Consider the following 18,186-nt stretch of genomic DNA (forward strand, 5'->3'; position numbering starts at 1 on the left):
CGCTGAGCGAACGTTACTGTAAAATTAATGTATAATAAATCCATTGGCTGCCAAACCTCTCCGCACAATTGTGATCCATGCTCGTCATCTCTCCTCGTCTTTAGCAAACCAAATTTTCTACAAGGTATTTGTTTTAGAGATCAGTTTAGCCACTAGCCAAGACAATAAATAAATACAGACCAGAAGTTCACTTCAGTTCAGGCATGTAACCACGAAAACGCACATGCATCCGATCAAACCGCCTATCTTAGAAATATACAGGTACAAAAGCTGTCACTGGCATAGTACCCTTTTTAAAAAATACACCTTTGTACCTAAATGGTTCGTATTAGTACCTCAACCTCATAACTGTACCTAAATGGTACGTATTAGGATCTTATACCGTCCAAGTGACAGCTTTTGTACCTTTATTTCTTAAAGTGTGTGGTAAAATAATGAAGAAAGTGATATAAATTTAAAAAAAAAAAAATATGAAAAATTTCTAGATTTGCTAGAGTTAAAGGATTCTTCCATTTTCTTAAAAAAAATCCTGATAATTTACTCACCATTATGTAATCCAAAATGTTGATATCATTCTTTGTACAGTCGAGAAGAAATTATGTTTACATTCCAGGATTTTTCTAATTTTAATAGACTTTAATGGACCCCAACATTAGTTTTAATGCAGTTTAAATTGCAGTTTCAAAGGACTAAACGATCACAAACAAGGCATAAGGGTCTTATCTAGAGAAACGATTGTCATTTTTGGCAAGAAAAATAAAAAATATGCACTTTTAAACCACAACTTCTCGTCTTCCTCCGGTCCTGTAACGCCCCAGCGCGACCTCACATAATTGCATAATGACTTTGAAAGGTCACGTGTTACATATATGAAACGCACATTTGCGGACCATTTTAAACAATAAACTGACACAAAGACATTAATTAGTATCATTCGACATACAACAACGTTGGAACGGTCCTCTTTCTCCACACTTTTAAACACTGGGGCGTACTTTCGCATATGTCATACGTGACCTCTTGACGTGATGACGCATCACGTGAGGTCACGCTGGCGCATCACATGACCAGAGGAAGACGAGAAGTTGTTGTTTAAAAGTGCATATTTTTTATTTTTCCTGTCAAAAATGACAATCGTTTCGCTATAAGACCCTTTTGCCTCGTTTGAGATTGATTAGAGCCATTTTAAACTGCAATTTTAAACTGCATTAAAACTAATAAGTGTTGGGGTCCATTAAAGTCCATTAAAATGAGAAAATCCTGGAATGTTTTCCTCAAAAAACATAATTTCTTCTTGACTTAACAAAGAAAGACATCAACATTTTGGATGACATGGTGTGGTGAGTAAACTATCTGGATTTTTTATAAGAAAATGGACTTATCCTTTAATTAGTCAACACAATATGTAAGGGTCCACATGCATCAGAAAATCCGCAAATTAATAATGGTGTGAAGGTCTACTGTACACATCCTTGTTCACGTCAAACAACATATTTGAGCATATGTCTGCTTAGCGACGTGCATGTTTTGCATGTATTTCTTTGTTTGCTTGTATCAAGTTAATTGTGTTACTGCTGAGCAGTTAAAGGTCATTGGGTCATTGTGTAGCGTTACCTTTACCACTGTTAGTTATCTAGAGCAGAAGAGTCACACAGGGGTAATTATCTTGTAAATAAGTTCAGGTGTCAGATGTGGCTGTTTGCCCCTGCTGTCCTGTGAAGCTAATGTCCATGCCCTGCCCAAAGGCATCCACTGACCCATTACTGCAAGCAACAGCACTCACAAAACAGATGTGTACCATAAAAGTAGTGCTCTTCATTATTAAATAATCTCACTTGTTTACTTTTAGCTACTTTTATAGTCCAATCATATTAGGTTTTAAAATATATATTAGCGAAAAACATTTTTTCTAGGTTTTAATGCCGTTGTGAACTGTATGCGAATGTGCATGATGACATCATAACCCGAATGTGCACATGGAACTGATATGAATTAGCAATTTTTGGTTTTATTCGAGTTGTTTCCTTTTAAAAGTGAGTGAGTGGTTAGAGAGAAAATTCCAGGGTAGATAAATAATTCAGAAGTATGCAGAGAAGCACAAGATTAGTCTAAGGGGTGGCAGAGAGGAGAAAAGATGAATTCAGTGAGGTGGTGAGATTAAAGAGCAGGACGGCCGTGTGAACGTTAGACAGATGGCAGCTCCTTGGCGGAAATGCGTAAGGGAGGAGAAACGGGCACAGGATGGGGAGAGAAAATCCGCCGATGCGACCTGCAGCAGTAAAAATTGCTTGCATTGTTGTTTTCATTATATAGCTACTGTCATTTCATGAGCGTTGTATCTTTGAAATGAAAGAATGAGAGGGGAGGGTTTTAGAAAAGCAGAGGATTATGGGGAGGAGGAAGTAGGGAGGGCAAAAAAAACTGTGAAATTAATCTTTTGTGCAGGTCCTGATGGAGCAGAGACATGCTCAGACAAAAGGTAGACTGGGAAAGAAGCGCTGTGATTGATGAATAAAGTAAAGGTGTCAGAAGTCTGTTATGTAAATGAGTGAAAGCACAGAGCGTTTCGGGAAGGGAATGAGAGGGAGAGAGGAGAGCAGCGCACGTGTCACGGGGGCTATCGTCCCCCTGGCGTCAATCCTCTGCGATCTTTTATCTGGTCCGACAAGCTCGGCCCGCAATCTGCAAGGCGACGCTGCAGAACGTGAGCTCGGGGTACTCGAGGAGACGAGAGGAGTCATGGACACATCTGAGAGGAGACAGCAGGGCCTGATTGACCAGCAGTGAATAGAAACGCTGTTAATATACATGTGTACTCACAGATCCTCTTCACACATCTGTGTGATATCTCAGGACAGAAGTGTAACCAGAGAAACAGGGTGTCTGATTTACAGAAGTAATGGAAGAGGCTGGTGACAAAGCTGGGACTTTGGTGAGAGAGAGCTGCTTACCGCACCCTAACTGTGGTACCTTATACCAGTGGTGTAGATTTCATTTGAACAATGGGGAGAAGACATTTTTAAATTTTTATTATAATTGGTGCAATCGCTGAATGCTATAGCAACAAATAACATGGTCAAATTAAAGTAAATTAGAGATACAAAAAAATCTGTTTTTAGTGCTTGGACATGGAAAATATGTGAAAATAAGTCTCTTAATCTAATTAGGATTATAAAACTTTGGTTTCAATTTTATTTCAATCTTTTTTGTGTTTTTTTTTGTGATTGTTGTGGGCAAAAATCCTTGATCTTAAAATCAAAATGCGATGGGATATGTGGGATATATTTATGCAATTTATGCGATTAAATTGCGGGAACTTGCCAAAATTGCGGGAACTTGCAAAAACTGTTTGCAAGCTTTTGCAGCTTTTTATTGATGTTCATGTCGCGTAATTACGTCACTTCCTAACATTCCCATGACAACAGGAGACATGGCTGCGCATATGTGAAGTAAATGCTAAATTTTTCAAATTTCTGCTAAGATATAAATGACTTTTTGCTACGAAAATGCGGGGATTATGAAATCATGCAAGCCCCGCATATTTTGCGAGCGGAAATCTGCAATCTATGCGGCGAAAGTGTGGCGTATTTAAAGGGGCCATGACACAATATTTTTTTAAATGTAAAATAAACCTTTGGTGTCCCCAGAATAAACATATGAAGTTTTAGCTCAAAATACCATATAGATAATTTATTATAACATGTTAAAATTGACACTTTGTAGGTGTGAGCATAATGTGCCGTTTTGGGTGTGTCTTTAAAAATGCAAATGAGCTGATGAATTGCAAACACTGATCACGATGATGGTGGCAATTTAAACTCAATTGTGCTGTCAATAATTTTTTATTTCTCTCTGCACTAAATGGCAGTGCTGTGGTTGGATAGTGCAGATTAAGGGGCGGTATTATTATAATAAGAGCTCCTTATGACATCATAAGGAGAGCCAAATTTCAATGACCTATTTTTTCATGTGCTTGTAGAGAATGGTTTACCAAAACTAAGTTACTGGGTTGATCTTTTTTACATTTTCTAGGTTGATAGAAGCACTGGGAACCCAATCATAGCACTTAAACATTCAAAAAGTCAAATTGTCATATGGCCCCTTTTAAAAAAGTTTTTCTGGAGGGACTGGTACTAGCCTATAAACTTTCCTTACATTATATATACATTTACATTAGAGGCATGATTTAAGGTAGAAAACAGTAAATCACAACAAAGGACTTTAGCTGGGTTTTCACAGGCATAGACACATATTTTATGTGTAAGCATGTTAGTGCTCTGGTTTTTAAATTCATTTTTATTTTTATTTAATGCCATTCCAGCATTTATCTTACTTTCATAATGAGAATCTGTTTAATAATGTCCACATATGCATATTCACCTTTTAATATTTAACTATGCCATGTTTCTCCAAAACCTTTATTTAATTTAAAGGGCAGGGCATTGGTGAACCAGTCATTAGGGCATATCAGACAGCGAGTGGGTTTCGGGTCGTACCCTCCCTGAGTCCTCACCCCCAGATGCAAACAGGCACCATCGCTCATAAAGTGACAAAAACAATCAATCACCGACACATGAAGGCAGAGCATTAAGATGAAGTTTAGGGAAATTAATGACATCCTTGCTGTAGTTCTACAGCATGCGGCAATGTGATCGAAAACGACAAAGACGCATCGGGTTACCTCGCGGAGGAGGTTCGGCTAATTGCCGGCACTTGTTGTCGCGCCTTAGCTTTGTTTAAGTCACGGAGGCTAACTAGCTATCTCTCTCCGATGCACACTGTTTGTTCAGCGAGCGCACTGCTGAGAAAGCCGTTTTCATCAACGACTCATTATTAACGGGTTCATAAATAAACGGGACTCTAATATTTCTCTCTGTTAGTGTTTATTGTGGGCTAGCAAAGTGCAGCGGCTGTCTTTAATGAAAGAGAGAGCCGCGGGTAATTGAAGCTTATTATGCCCGGGTGAGAGACAGTGGCTGGGAGATAGAGAGGCTGGCACTGTCAAATGCAGTCTGCTTCTGCCACTTATTTTAGTTAGTTCATCATGACAAGGCGATTTTCGACTGCCTGTGGTGCTTGGGTTTATGTATTTACATTAGAGGAAGGCACAGCGGATAAATGACATGGATTCCATACACGTTTTACACAGACAGTCACACACTGGTAGTATCGTTACATGTGTGTTTATTTGAAGATTGTACAAAAACACCAGGGGCATATTGTCTGAGTAGGTGCCTTCTCAAAAACAATAATTGACAGGACAGAAAAATAAACAAATTAGGAAATAATGTAGCTTGAGCTCATTTTGTTGTCATTGATGTTTTAAATGTGGTAAACAGACAAAATAAACAGAGAAAAAAACTAATTATATCAATAAATTCACCTATTTTTGTTCCAATATGAACTGAATTTCAACAAGCACTCCACTTGATTTCTTTACAAAAGTTTCATTTTATACCTCATATCAATCCTAAAAACAGAACAGTTATGCACCTTTCAGTTTGTGATTTATGTCTAAAGTAGCTATAGGTCTGAAATGAAGGTGACTAAGAAAGGTGACTTTAAAGCAAAATGAATTTTGTAAGTATTGGTTGCTTATTAGTGTAAGATAGTGTTAAATGAAAGTTAAATTAAATTTACATTGGACTACACTTCCAGAAAAAAAAGGTCAAAACTGGTCCTTGGCTTTAACTGGGGCAGGACCCTTTCAAAAAGTTAACATTTGTACATAAAAAGTTCATATTAGTACCTGAAGGTAAATATTGCACTTAATGCATACATATATGTAACTAAATTACAATTGTACATTTTCAAAGGGTAGTGCCCCAGTGACAGCTTGGGACTATTTGAAGAGTTTGGTTCCAAAACGTGATAAACACCATTTAAAAAAATTTGTATTGTATCAGGTCAGTATTAAAGAGCACCAATTATGCTAATAAATTAGCACGTTAGCACGTTATTGTAATATCCCATAGTACATACATGTTATTAAAACTTGAACTAATGCACTGTGAGTCTTATAAATTGCTTACATACCTCACCGATTTCTGCCAGTCTGGAAAACGCTCGGTTTAGTTCCTGTCTCCGCCTCCCAAAATGTCTAGTGTATTCGGATTGGTCAGATGACTACTCAACTGTTATTGGTCAACTGGGTTCGGCGTGTGTTTGAAAGGTAACGCCCCTGACTACGCGTGGGTTTTCCGGTTCTGACTGAGAGTCACAGGCAATGTAAACAAGCGCTATATTTCTCTATAAACGATGGTGTCTGTACTGCCTTACCACTTCAAGCTCGATCCAGAGAGTTCAGACGGCCGTTACGATGTAAACGATCTCCGTCAATGAACGCGATTGGATTTAACTTTTTTAGGTGTCCTTAGCTCTGCCAGAATGCTAAACGAAGACGAAAATGTGTTGCAAAGACATCCAAAAGGTAATTATAACGTACTACATTACTTTGCAAACTATATGGAAACACCAAATGTAGCACATAGAAGGTTTTATTTGAAATGATTATAAAACTATTTCACTTATTAACATTATTTTACTATAGTAAACTTTATTATAAAAGACCGCTTACATACTATATTACTGTGCAAACTATATGGAAACACCAAATGTAGCACATAGAAAGTATTTGTTGAAATGATTATAAAACTATTTCACTTATTAACATTATTTTACTATTGTAAACTTTATTATAAAAGACTGTTACATACTATATTACTGTGCAAACTATATGGAAACACCAAATGTAGCACATAGAAAGTATTTGTTGAAATGATTATAAAACTATTTCACTTATTAACATTATTTTACTATTGTAAACTTTATTATAAAAGACTGTTACATACTATTTTACTGTGCAAACTATATGGAAACATCAAATGTAGCACAAAAAAAGTATTAATTGAAATGAATGTTCTACATTATTTCACTATGGTAAAGTTTATTATGAAAAACTGCTTACTTATAAGTGCTATGTTTTTACTTATTAGGTTTTAAGGAGAATGCAACAGGTTCCAGGGCTTCTTACCTGCGTGATTCATCATCCAGGTTTTGCACAAATTGTCTAAATCCCTACACACAGAACATTTATTGTACCGACTATAAGCCTTTGAGGTGCAGGACTAGAGTAAGTTTTATTACATTTTTAAACCAATAACACTAAAGTATTATTATAGTAACAAAGTACCCAAAAGAACAAAAGATGTAACTTTAAAGAAAATATAATAGTCAGTCAAAAGTTGTTTTTTTTTTATTACAAATATATATTTAAATGTTAAACAATATACAAATAAACATACTTTAGTAACCATATTGTGCTCTTGTTTCAAAAATTGTTCAATTCATTTCTTACAGCTATCTATTCAGATAAATGGCATATCAAAGCTTTGTCAGCTGGTGCTATCTAAGACGACACTATAAGGTTATCATCCTGTCGTGTGTTGTTCTCCAGATACGCTTGGAGCTTCCTGATCAGATCGGTCACAATTTTGGCTTTCGACGACCCCTGCACTGAAGATGGCATGCAATCACGTCCTCCTTTGAAGGTCTCTCAAACTGTGATGCCAGGTCCATTGGAATCGGGGTTTCCTTCAGCTTATCTTCAAATACCTCATCAAACACAAGCCTGATCACATCATCCACATAACTGTAGAAATATTGCAGTCAATAAATCTTTTGTTTTGATCATTTATTTCCCTGCTTCATACATTAAGTTTTTAATTATGAATGTATTTGAAATAAAACATTACTGCTTACGGTATGTCATTTGTGTTTTGGGAACATAGCCTTGTACTTTCCCTCTCCTGCTTTTGTTACGGCTTGGTGACATTGTAATGGATGGCTGCAAGGTACAAATACCTGTAAAATATAAACAAGCAATTAATTTATTGTAAAAGTAAATACTACTTTATTTAACACAGTTACTAAAATACTTAAATACCTGCACAGCATTCCAATAAATGAGAAAATCATTTTTTTTTGCTGCAAATCTGAAATCTCAGGCTACGGACGGCAAAGGCATCCACTGATGATGATGATGGAAACATTGTGAAACGATGCTACTGCCTGGGTTCCTATTATTATGCAGAGAAAAAAAACTTTGTCATCATCAGTTATACATTTAAGACTGGTAGTGGTTTCACTAGGTAAATACATAATATGTGTTAAACACCTTTGCTCCTCATATGCCAGTCTGACTCCTTGTACTGTGTGTAATGATGTTGCATGTTTGCATACAGTGTAGAAGGATGTGTCCAGCTGCGAATCTAAGATATAGACAAATAAAACAAACATGTATTCAGTCAAAAAGACATATTATAACAATAGAGTACAACGACTATAAATCGTTAGACTATTCATTAAAACGTAAATGTATTACATATTACATGGCCCAACATTAGCAACACACATTACGTGTTTACTTCGTTTCAAAATCTAAGAAAGCTTCAAGTAAATACAACAGTAAAATACATATAACTTTAAACAAATCATCTGTACTTAGAGTTTCTTGAGTTTGATCATGAGAACAAATTTTACTGGTAACAGTTTAGCTGGCATTTGTATTTATCTTAGCAACTTAGCAAGTTTGTAAACATGTCTAAACCAACATCGATAAAAAAAAGAAAGCCTGCATAATTCAACATATACGTGTGTAAATATGGTACGTTGTTTATGAAATACAGTATTACAACACAAAACAATTAGCTTGCAAGCTTAGCTCTACACGCACATTATGTTAATCTCCGGTTACCGGTTACGTAATGTACAGTAAAAGGCAAATAATAAACATGAATACTTACAGTCTGTGATCCAGAAGTGCACAGTAATCCAACTTTCAAGAGGAGACGTCGTGCAAATCCAGCTTCGGTTCATGAGAAGCAGTTATTGTGAAAACTCCGTGAACAACTTCTGACTGGATTTTTCCGGAACCGTATTAAACATGATGTCCTCTATGTAAGTCCATAAAGTGCTATTTTGCCCTCGCATCTAAAGAGACAGCGTCTACTCGAGAGATTTAATCGCTTAAACAATGAAACAAGAGTTTGCAAACAGAGTCAAAGCAGGGACTCCCAACCTCCGCCATTTTAGCTCTCTTCTGACTCGGCGCTCCCCACCCCACCCTCGTCTTTGAGGGCGTACCCAAGCAAAGCAGAGAGGGCTGAACTATGATAATGTTGGTCTTATCTACGTCACTAATCCCAGGAAGTAAACTGTTGCCTACAATCCGAGTGTTTTTTGTAGTCCTCGAACGTTAGAGACGATAACTCGCGTCATCGTTTTCTTTGAGGTATGTACTTTTTGAATATCGTTAGCATGTACTAATGCACACTTACACACAAAAGGATGTTTAAAAACGTGTATCCCATAATAGGTGCTCTTTAAAAGTAAATTCTTAATTTTACACAAAATCTGATATACGCAGTGTTATTCTGTCATCTTTCTCCCTTTTTCCCAAAACGCGATAAATGCCAGTCCTCTTTCTCTGCAGAATGCAATAAATCCACTCAACCAATCACAGCGCACCATTCCACGCATTGTAAACAACAATGACGGCGTGTTGAATACACATGGAATCCTAGTTTTCCTCATCTACTTTATACTTCGTGATCAACAAACAAACAAAAACAAAATAATACTTTTGATGGCATTGATAAACTTGTGGTGGTTTTCTGTGGCGGGGAAGAAGCGTAAGCATCTCGGGCAACAAAAAAAATGCTGGCTGTTGCTTGTTCTCCCACCACAAGATTTGGTCATGCTAAGACATTGATCCCAGGGGATCTTATGAAAAACTTTCCATTATTTTACACAAAGTAAACTAAAATCGAGCAGAACAAAACATTTTACAGCTGATCGCTGTCAAAAAGGTTCAGCTGCGATGTCCCAAGGATGACAGCAGCAATGACAGTGTTCTTAATATGACAAAGTGTTTTGATTAATGCCATTAATGTTTTGATTTTTAATCAGTGTATACCACTAGTCAACTAAATTAATATAAATTAATATAAAAGATGAATGCACATGTATATATTGATTCAATAAAAAACTTTTTATATTAAATCTTTCAAAATCAAATTATGGATTTTGATTTTTAATGTTATTATAACCGAAAGATGCTGTGAAAGTAACAGAAAATAGTGGTTTTTATCTTGTCATTTTTTTTTTTGTAAAGAAAATACATTTTTAGACTTGACTCTTTTAGATATAAATGGAGAAAGCCTGATTTATACGATTATCACACATCAACAATCTAAAACCACATTAAAAATGTCATGCACACTTACACAATAGAATTGAGCATTCACAACTTTAACCTGTTAGATTTGTTGAAATTTCAATGATGTTACACTTTCAAATTACGTGTGCCACACACTCGACTTTCCACCTGCTTGTGCTAATGCTGCCTTTCGTCTGCGTCATCACACTTTTTAGCCGTTGTCTTCCCTCTCTCGTCTCTTCAGGGTGTTTCAAATGGCTGAGCTAGTCAAATTTACCCACCTGGCTATTTTTCAATAGAGACATCTCTTTATTCTGCTCAGAAAAGCTGTGCATACGTCTGGCTGATTCTTGTTTTTTCTCCCTCTCTGTCCTCATCTCCACCCTCCACCTTTCTCTCTTCATCACCCACTCTATTTTTCTCTTTTATTCCACCCTTCCTCTACCCTATTTTCATATGCAAAATTGCTATTGTGAGTTAGTGGATATCTCTTTTATGTGTGCCTGGACTCTCCCTACCTCACGCAGCAGAGGTACGAACATGCCCATTACGCCGGAGTGACAATATCCCTCCTTCAGATAATGCCATAAATGAGGCGGAATTTACATACAACACACAGCGTGCCGCTTTCCCTTTCCTGGCGCGTCGGGGTGTTCAGCGCACGAAAAGAGCCCCGCATTGCCAGTGCCGGCTCTGAAGAGCCACTCCAGTGGGACGACCATTAGAGCTATCTCAGACTAATGACACGAGAAACACTACCACAACGCCAACTTCCCTTGCCTGCCTCACGCTGCTGATGTTAACTACGCCCGCTAATACCGCAACTTCAACCCTCGGTTGCCCTCTCAGAGTTAAAGCGCTCTCTTTCGTGTGTGGCTGATGAAGGTGATAGCGAAAGAGCTCGACTTTACATCCTATTACCTGCAGATTAGTCTTGTAACATCGGCAAATGCTCGGTCACCTACAAGCATGATCTAACTTAATCCTCAATGTAAAGTTTAACTGCCTATGGTTTATTCCATCTTTTTTGCCTTTATCCTTGGAGAAAACTGTTTGTTTGTTGCTTTGGTGTGTGTGTGTGTCACTCTAAATGGATGGATGTCCTAAAACTGTGCCCACCTGCACGTCATACTCGGTAAAAAGCATAGAGAGACCCGCTAAATTAGCTCATTGCCTGATTGATGCATGGCTGTTGACTTGCGAGGGCACCGCAGGTGGAGGACTGGCTTTTTAAAGCATTGCGCTCTTATGTTGGGTAATGGTGCACATTGGCTTGAACTATGCAAATGGAACAGAACATAGACTCGGTCTGGTACACAGTTTATTTTTGCTGTCACCTCGCTAATGAGGGGTCCTCGCCCCAAAACGATCTGTTCGCTGTGACCCGCACCACTGAAAGTAACCCTGGTTATACAACAGATGAAAGCACTTTAAAAATCACTCTGTACATAAATGAATTTGCCGATGCACTAATTTGCTTTATTTTGCTCCACAAAAAAGACTCAACCTGACGTTTATACACTACCGTCAATGCAGACTGGGTTTTACAGGAATAGTTGAACCAGAAATTAATTTACCCACCATTGCAAACCTGTATGACTTGTTGAAAAAAGTACAGACCACATGTCTATAAAATTAAAAGTTAATGGGGATGTCTAGCTCCAAAAAGAGTTTTAGAATGACGCAAGCATGGGTATGCACTGTAAAAAAAATCCGTAGAAATTGCAGCTGAGTTGCCGGTAATTTACCGTAGATTTACATTTATGTTTTTTTCTGACAACATTTTGTTCAAAGTTAAATGAAAATTAAACATTTACAAGTCTTTATCTTTACAGAGTAAAACTAAAAAACAGCATCAAGCCGAACATTCTGGGAAACAAAATCTGGACCAAAAAAACAGAAAAAGGTTGATGATGATTTCTGGTTCCCAGAATGCTTTGCATGAGGCTGTTATTGTATCGTTTTATTCTGTAAAGATAAAGACTTGTTAATATTTGAAATTTATTTAACTTTGAACAAACTCTTGCCAGTAAATAACATAAATGTAAATCTACGGTAAATTACCGGCAACCCAGCTGCAATAACATTGAAATTTCTACGGAATTTTTTAACAGTGTGTGATGACAGTACTTTCTGTTTTCAGTGAACTATTCCTGTAAAACATTTATTTAATAAAGTTTGTTACTTTGTAAATGAATTTTGTGCAGTGATGGCTGAAACTTGTGTTGGAGAGCTGCAGCGTGGCTTGTACTGTTGTGTGGAGAAGATCTCCTTTCCTTCATTTCATTACTATCGAACCACTCATCCTATGAAAGCTACCTATTAGAGAGTCAATAGAAGCTGCTTATCCACATACACAGATCATTACTCTGGTCGAATTCTTCTCTGGCCGGCCGTTTAATTAAGACGTTGTGCTGGCCGCTTGCTAAGCTGAAATACAGACATGTTATACCACTGTCGAGGGATATTATCTTTGGCTATTGTTGCTTTTGAAGGTTTTTGTGGCAAATAAAAATAAAAAAAATGGACAGAGGTTGTATAATAAAACTTAATTTTTGATTGGATAAATGCTTTGTAATATTAACATATGATATGTGTATGGCACATAGGGATACAGGATGTCCTACAGACTTTTAAGATTAAATGATGGTGTAATTCTCTATTTTTATTTCTTCTTTCTATACTTGCAGTAAATAATTCTGGTCATTTTAATTTTATTTACGAACTTAAAGAGGTCCAAAATAAATACACGAAACCACTGTGGCTACTAAACATGCATTCAGAGATTTTCTCAGCAATACATTAACCGAAAATTAGGCCATTAGAGTCCAAAAACAAGATACAGATTCAGATATTCTCTCCATTACTTCATATTATTTCCCATTCTTTTATCATTTATATTTTATTGTTTAGTTTTTAATTAAATGAGCATTTTCCCCCCTTTCTGACTGTCAAGTTTAATACATTTGTTACCCATGATCTGTTATTAATGCTGCGAAGAATTCAGGCAATGTTTGCAGAATAGAATTTTTAAATTGAATCTTTGTTGCATGAATATATGCAAAAATATATTGTGAGGGCTGAGTGCTTTTAAATTGGAGAGATCACTCATGGCTTCACCTTTTCATGGCAGATAAAGCTTTGAGCAGTAACGCTGCAGTGTCACCCTACTGAGAATGAGAGAGAGAGAAAGTGAGAGAGAAAGAGAGAGAGAGAGAGAGAGAGAGAGAGAGAGAGAGAGAGAGAGGACTCAGCTGGCTAAATCACATCCCTAGAGTTTTCTCACCTCTAAGCTCTGTAGTCAGTGCCATTTTAAACCATTATTACTGCCCACAAATGAAATTATCAACGTATTCTGTTATATCTTCCGTCCTTTTCCAAGTATTTAGAACATGACAAACATGTACGCGCTAATCCGTTTCTTTATTATCCTTTGACAGTGTGGGTTGTTTATTATATGTGATGCGTCTGTCATCATTTACTGTCAATTAATCCTGCACATCATCTCAGCATCCCTGTGCTTCTGAATAATGTCTCAATCTGTACCCCGGTGGCTACGAGAGCTATTTGTCAAGCGCCGTGACCTCTGGCAAAGACAACGGTACACCTCCTCTCAAAAAGTTCGCTTTGTTTTACAGTTGTTATGGCCTAATCATTCTCCTTTTCCAAAAAGTCTCATGCGGAAGAGCAATTTTTTAAATGTGGCACGGCAGCCATTCATCAGAAGCCGAAAGCGTGCTGATTTGCATGTTAAGAGGTTAGTCTCCTGCCCTAACGTGTTATTGCAAAGTTTCTGCGTTCGGTCTCCGCCGTGGAAAACTAATATCCAGAGCAAATATTTCCTTATTCATGCATCCAGATTAACAAGTATAACCACTGCGCCTTTCACTGCATAATACCGGCTAGAATCAAATTCGCTGGATATGAATTTCAATGTAATATGCCCAATATTTTATGGTAATACAATAAAAATGTAAAGTTGAAATTATGGGCTTATTTTTATGTAAAAGGTATGCTGAAGAGCACTATATTACATATGCACACGTGGTAGAGGCAGCACCAGGGGATAGGCTGTTGCTAAGAGACACAGAAAGGGAACGGACCATTTCCAATGATGAATTAACTCTTGGAGGAGGGTGACAGTAATCTTTGTCACTAGATGCTCTGGCTGTCGGAATCCTGTCATTTTATGCATCTCATGCAAAACAGATGTACCCATATTCTAAAAAAAATTCCAAATTCACCGGGCAAAAAAAAAATCATTATACATTGCTAGGGCTGGAAGCCTGTCACAAAGAATTTTATTATTTTTCATCCTTTAACGAGCAGGTAGATTGTGAATATTGTAATTTTCACAGAGCCTCTCTAAATAATTCTTTAACTTTCTCATAGAGAAGTTTTCACTCTGGTGGCTCCTCATTACAATGGCACTGTGGCAGGGTCCCTCAATCACATAGCGACAAAAACACACACACTGGCACTGTGCTGCCCCAGCCTCACACCTCCCTACCCATCTCTCTTTCCTCTCCCCATCAATTACACCGGTAAACAGAACAGCAGCACATTTTTAGAAGTGCCCATTGTTTTTTTACCCATAATGCTTTTGTTTGTCTGTTCCCTCTGCATATTGATAAGTCGGTGTATTTATTTTGGAGGGTGTCATTTTTGGATGTCAACTTTTTATAGTGTTCTAGTCTGCCGAATAATGACTTACGTAAGACAACAATGCAGGATTTTAGGTTTGTGTCAGTGATATCAGGTCAAACAAGTTACGTGGAGTTCTGCAAACATAATAAGGGAAAGCACTCTGGTAATATAGTCTGGATTCTGTGCATCAGAATATCATTAGTGTTAGGCAGGTAAAGATGGAGTCTGTGTTTTGCTCTGTCCTCTGAGGAGAGAGAAAAAGTATTCATTTATAGCTCAGAGCACACCAGACCAACAGCAGAGAAATCACTGCCTAGATAGATGTAAAAAAATTCTATTTTCCTCACTCTCCCTTGAATCATCTGTATAAACTCTCAAGGAAAGAGAGAAAAGAGAGAGAGAGAGATCTAACAAGAGCTCCTAAGAGGCCTGGTGCTGCAGCCCTTCCATCCCAAATTTACATTCATTGTAAAGATTTATGTGATACCTCCCTAGAATAAGTTGAAGCTGCAGGAATTTGGGGGGTGGGGAATTATTCAAAACAGTGATTATTTTTGGTTGCGATTATGCACGCACACCTGATCGGGGTGTCACCGCTGCCTCTGGTCCAGCAGTGATGGAAGGGACCAATTTTCAAACTTTTCACCCGTCTTGCATAAAGGATATACACGCACACACACAGCACTCCTTCTGTGTCACTTATTGGAGTAAGACTTAGGGTCTGCATACATTAGAGAGTGAGGTAGGGACTTGGCAGTAGTGTGTTGGTGGGGAACTGGGCCAACGCACATTAAGATTTAACAAAGAGGAAGTGATGCGTTTGTCCCTGGTATGCTCTCCTGGTCGTCCGGGGTCCCTCCTTGCACCTCAGCGGGGCCGTTACCCCGGAACGCTTGAAAGGAATATCGGCGTATGTCTGTTCAGCTGTAACAAATGTGACACTGGGCCACAGAGGAATACACATACTGAATCGGGACTAAGAGAAGAAAGAAGGAAAAATAATGAAAACCACCTCTCCTCATATTACGAGCTCATGCTTTTTTCTGCTTTAATGTGAGGACTGGAGGACGGATGATGTCCATATTTTTTTCATGTAGTCGGTAGAACAGTAGAGCCAATGTGAGTTAATGTAAGATGTGTGTGTGCTATTGTTAAGAACATTTAGAAACTTATCAATCTTGCACACATTGCTGTGAAGCACAGAGTTTGAGCAGATCTCAGGCGATCAATTGTATAGGACATTTGATTTGTTAAAAACAGTTCAAATGAGGTACAAACTTTCTCATTTTAAGTAATGTTTTATTGTGAAGACGTAGGTACATGTATACAGTGTATAGAAGGTTAAAATGTGATCTTATTTATAATATACTTTTATATAAATAAGTGTGTAAGTATAATATAATTAGGCCTATCAAAAGATTAATCACAATTAATTGAATACAAAATAAAAGTTGTTTTTGTGTATGTGCACTATGTGTATTTTTTTGTATAAATACACACACATGCATGTATACATTTAAGAAACTTATTTATTTATTTAGATTTTGATATTTTATATTATATATAGATTAAAAATATACATACATAAAATTTTTCTTGAATGTATACATGTATGTGTGTATTTATACTGTATATACAAAATAATTACACACAGTGCACACACATATACTGTATTATGCAAAAACTTTTATTTTGTATGCAATTAATTTCGATTAATCTTTTGTCAGCCCTTAATACAATTAAGTTAAGTATTTATATATTATATTAAGTGTTAGTATTATTGTCATTATAAAACTATTATTATTATTATAACATTATTTAATTAATAAAGATTGTTTATATTAAAGATTTACATTTATTAGTTAAAATCTTTCAGAAAGTCATTGTTAAATCATAAGATATATTTCTCAACACAAAACAACATTTTTGAAAATCTTTAGAGTAATATTGAGGGAAATTCTAATAAAAATTTTATTATTTTTATTTTTCGAAGGCCCACACATTATGAGCTGTGATGTCTTATGAGTATGTTGATGTCTTTCCGTAACCTGGCTAATGTCAAACCTGTCAATCAAAGAAGGGGACAGGGGATGTACAGAGAAAGCGAGAAAGGCCTCATGGACTCTCCTCCAGATATTTATGGAATGCTGCCTCCATCTTAGGCCAGGCAGCTGGGGAGAGCAGGTGGGCTGTGCAGGTCAGTTCATTAACACACTCGCCCATACACACACATGCACTCTCTCCCTCTCACGGTCTCTATACTAACACATCTATTTTCATTTTGTCACTCTATCTCTTGTGTTTTCTGCAGTCTGTACCCTATTTTGCCAGTATCTCACACACGCTTTCTCACGCTTGTGTTATATATAGTGTCTCAGTGTGATATCGCTCTCTGTGTTGCCAGTTTCTGGGGTGCTAATGTTACAGAGTGAGATTCAGGACTAGTTAAAGCTTCACTTCTTATGTCACAGGCCTTGTCATAATCTCAACAGGTCACATTTCTGCAGACCCCCTATAAACATTTTGTGATGGTGTAATCCAGCACCTGTGACCTGGTCTCAGTTAACACAATGCCCACCACCTTTTCTACACAACTTCTGTAAGTACAGTAAAGGCCCATTGGATTTTTATTAGACTGCCTAAAAACAAAATCTTGTTTAGAAAAACAAAAAGTGTGATGATTAAATATTTATAGGTTTTGCCAATGTTTGCAAACTTAGTGACATCATAACAACTTTGTTTTTGGTTTATGTCTAAAATGTTTTAGTTTGTACTTTGGCATGGTAAGAATTTTTTATCATAAAGTGTGTTGTATTAATTTACATGTACACTTACCTAAAGGATTATTAGGAACACCATACAAATACTGTGTTTGACCCCCTTTCGCCTTCAGAACTGCCTTAATTCTACATGGCATTGATTCAACAAGGTGCTGAAAGCATTCTTTAGAAATGTTGGCTCATATTAAACGGATAGCTTCTTGCAGTTGATGGCGATTTGTGGGATGCACATCCAGGGCACGAAGCTCCCGTTCCACCACATCACAAAGATGCTCTATTGGATTGAGATCTGGTGACTGTGGGGACCATTTTAGTACAGTGAACTCATTGTCATGTTCAAGAAACCAATTTGAAATGATTCAAGCTTTGTGACATGGTGCATTATCCTGCTGGAAGTAGCCATCAGAGGATGGGTACATGGTGGTCATAAAGGGATGGACATGGTCAGAAACAATGCTCGGGTAGTCTGTGGCATTTAAACGATGCCCAATTGGCACTAAGGGGCCTAAAGTGTGCCAAGAAAAAATCCCCCACACCATT

General features: G+C 37.3%; 2 long non-coding RNA genes across 3 annotated transcripts; one reads left to right on the forward strand and one right to left on the reverse strand.

Annotated features, from left to right (window-relative positions):
- Positions 1-5,919: 5,919 nt before the first annotated feature.
- LOC141281318 (uncharacterized) lies at positions 5,920-7,760 on the forward strand. The gene is made up of 2 exons (XR_012335534.1): positions 5,920-6,430; positions 6,996-7,760. It is a non-coding gene; the product is annotated as an uncharacterized lncRNA (long non-coding RNA).
- LOC135787597 (uncharacterized) lies at positions 7,512-9,381 on the reverse strand. 2 transcript variants are annotated; one of them, XR_010547121.2, is made up of 5 exons: positions 8,805-9,381; positions 8,177-8,270; positions 7,946-8,078; positions 7,762-7,863; positions 7,512-7,651 (listed from the first exon to the last, which is right to left on the reverse strand). It is a non-coding gene; the product is annotated as an uncharacterized lncRNA (long non-coding RNA). The 2 variants fall into 2 exon arrangements; XR_010547120.2 differs by lacking the exon at positions 8,805-9,381 and having other exon boundaries at positions 8,177-8,636.
- Positions 9,382-18,186: the final 8,805 nt, after the last annotated feature.

The sequence above is a fragment of the Paramisgurnus dabryanus genome, chromosome 20 (genome assembly GCF_030506205.2).
Source record: "Paramisgurnus dabryanus chromosome 20, PD_genome_1.1, whole genome shotgun sequence".
NCBI classification, from domain to species: domain Eukaryota; kingdom Metazoa; phylum Chordata; class Actinopteri; order Cypriniformes; family Cobitidae; genus Paramisgurnus; species Paramisgurnus dabryanus.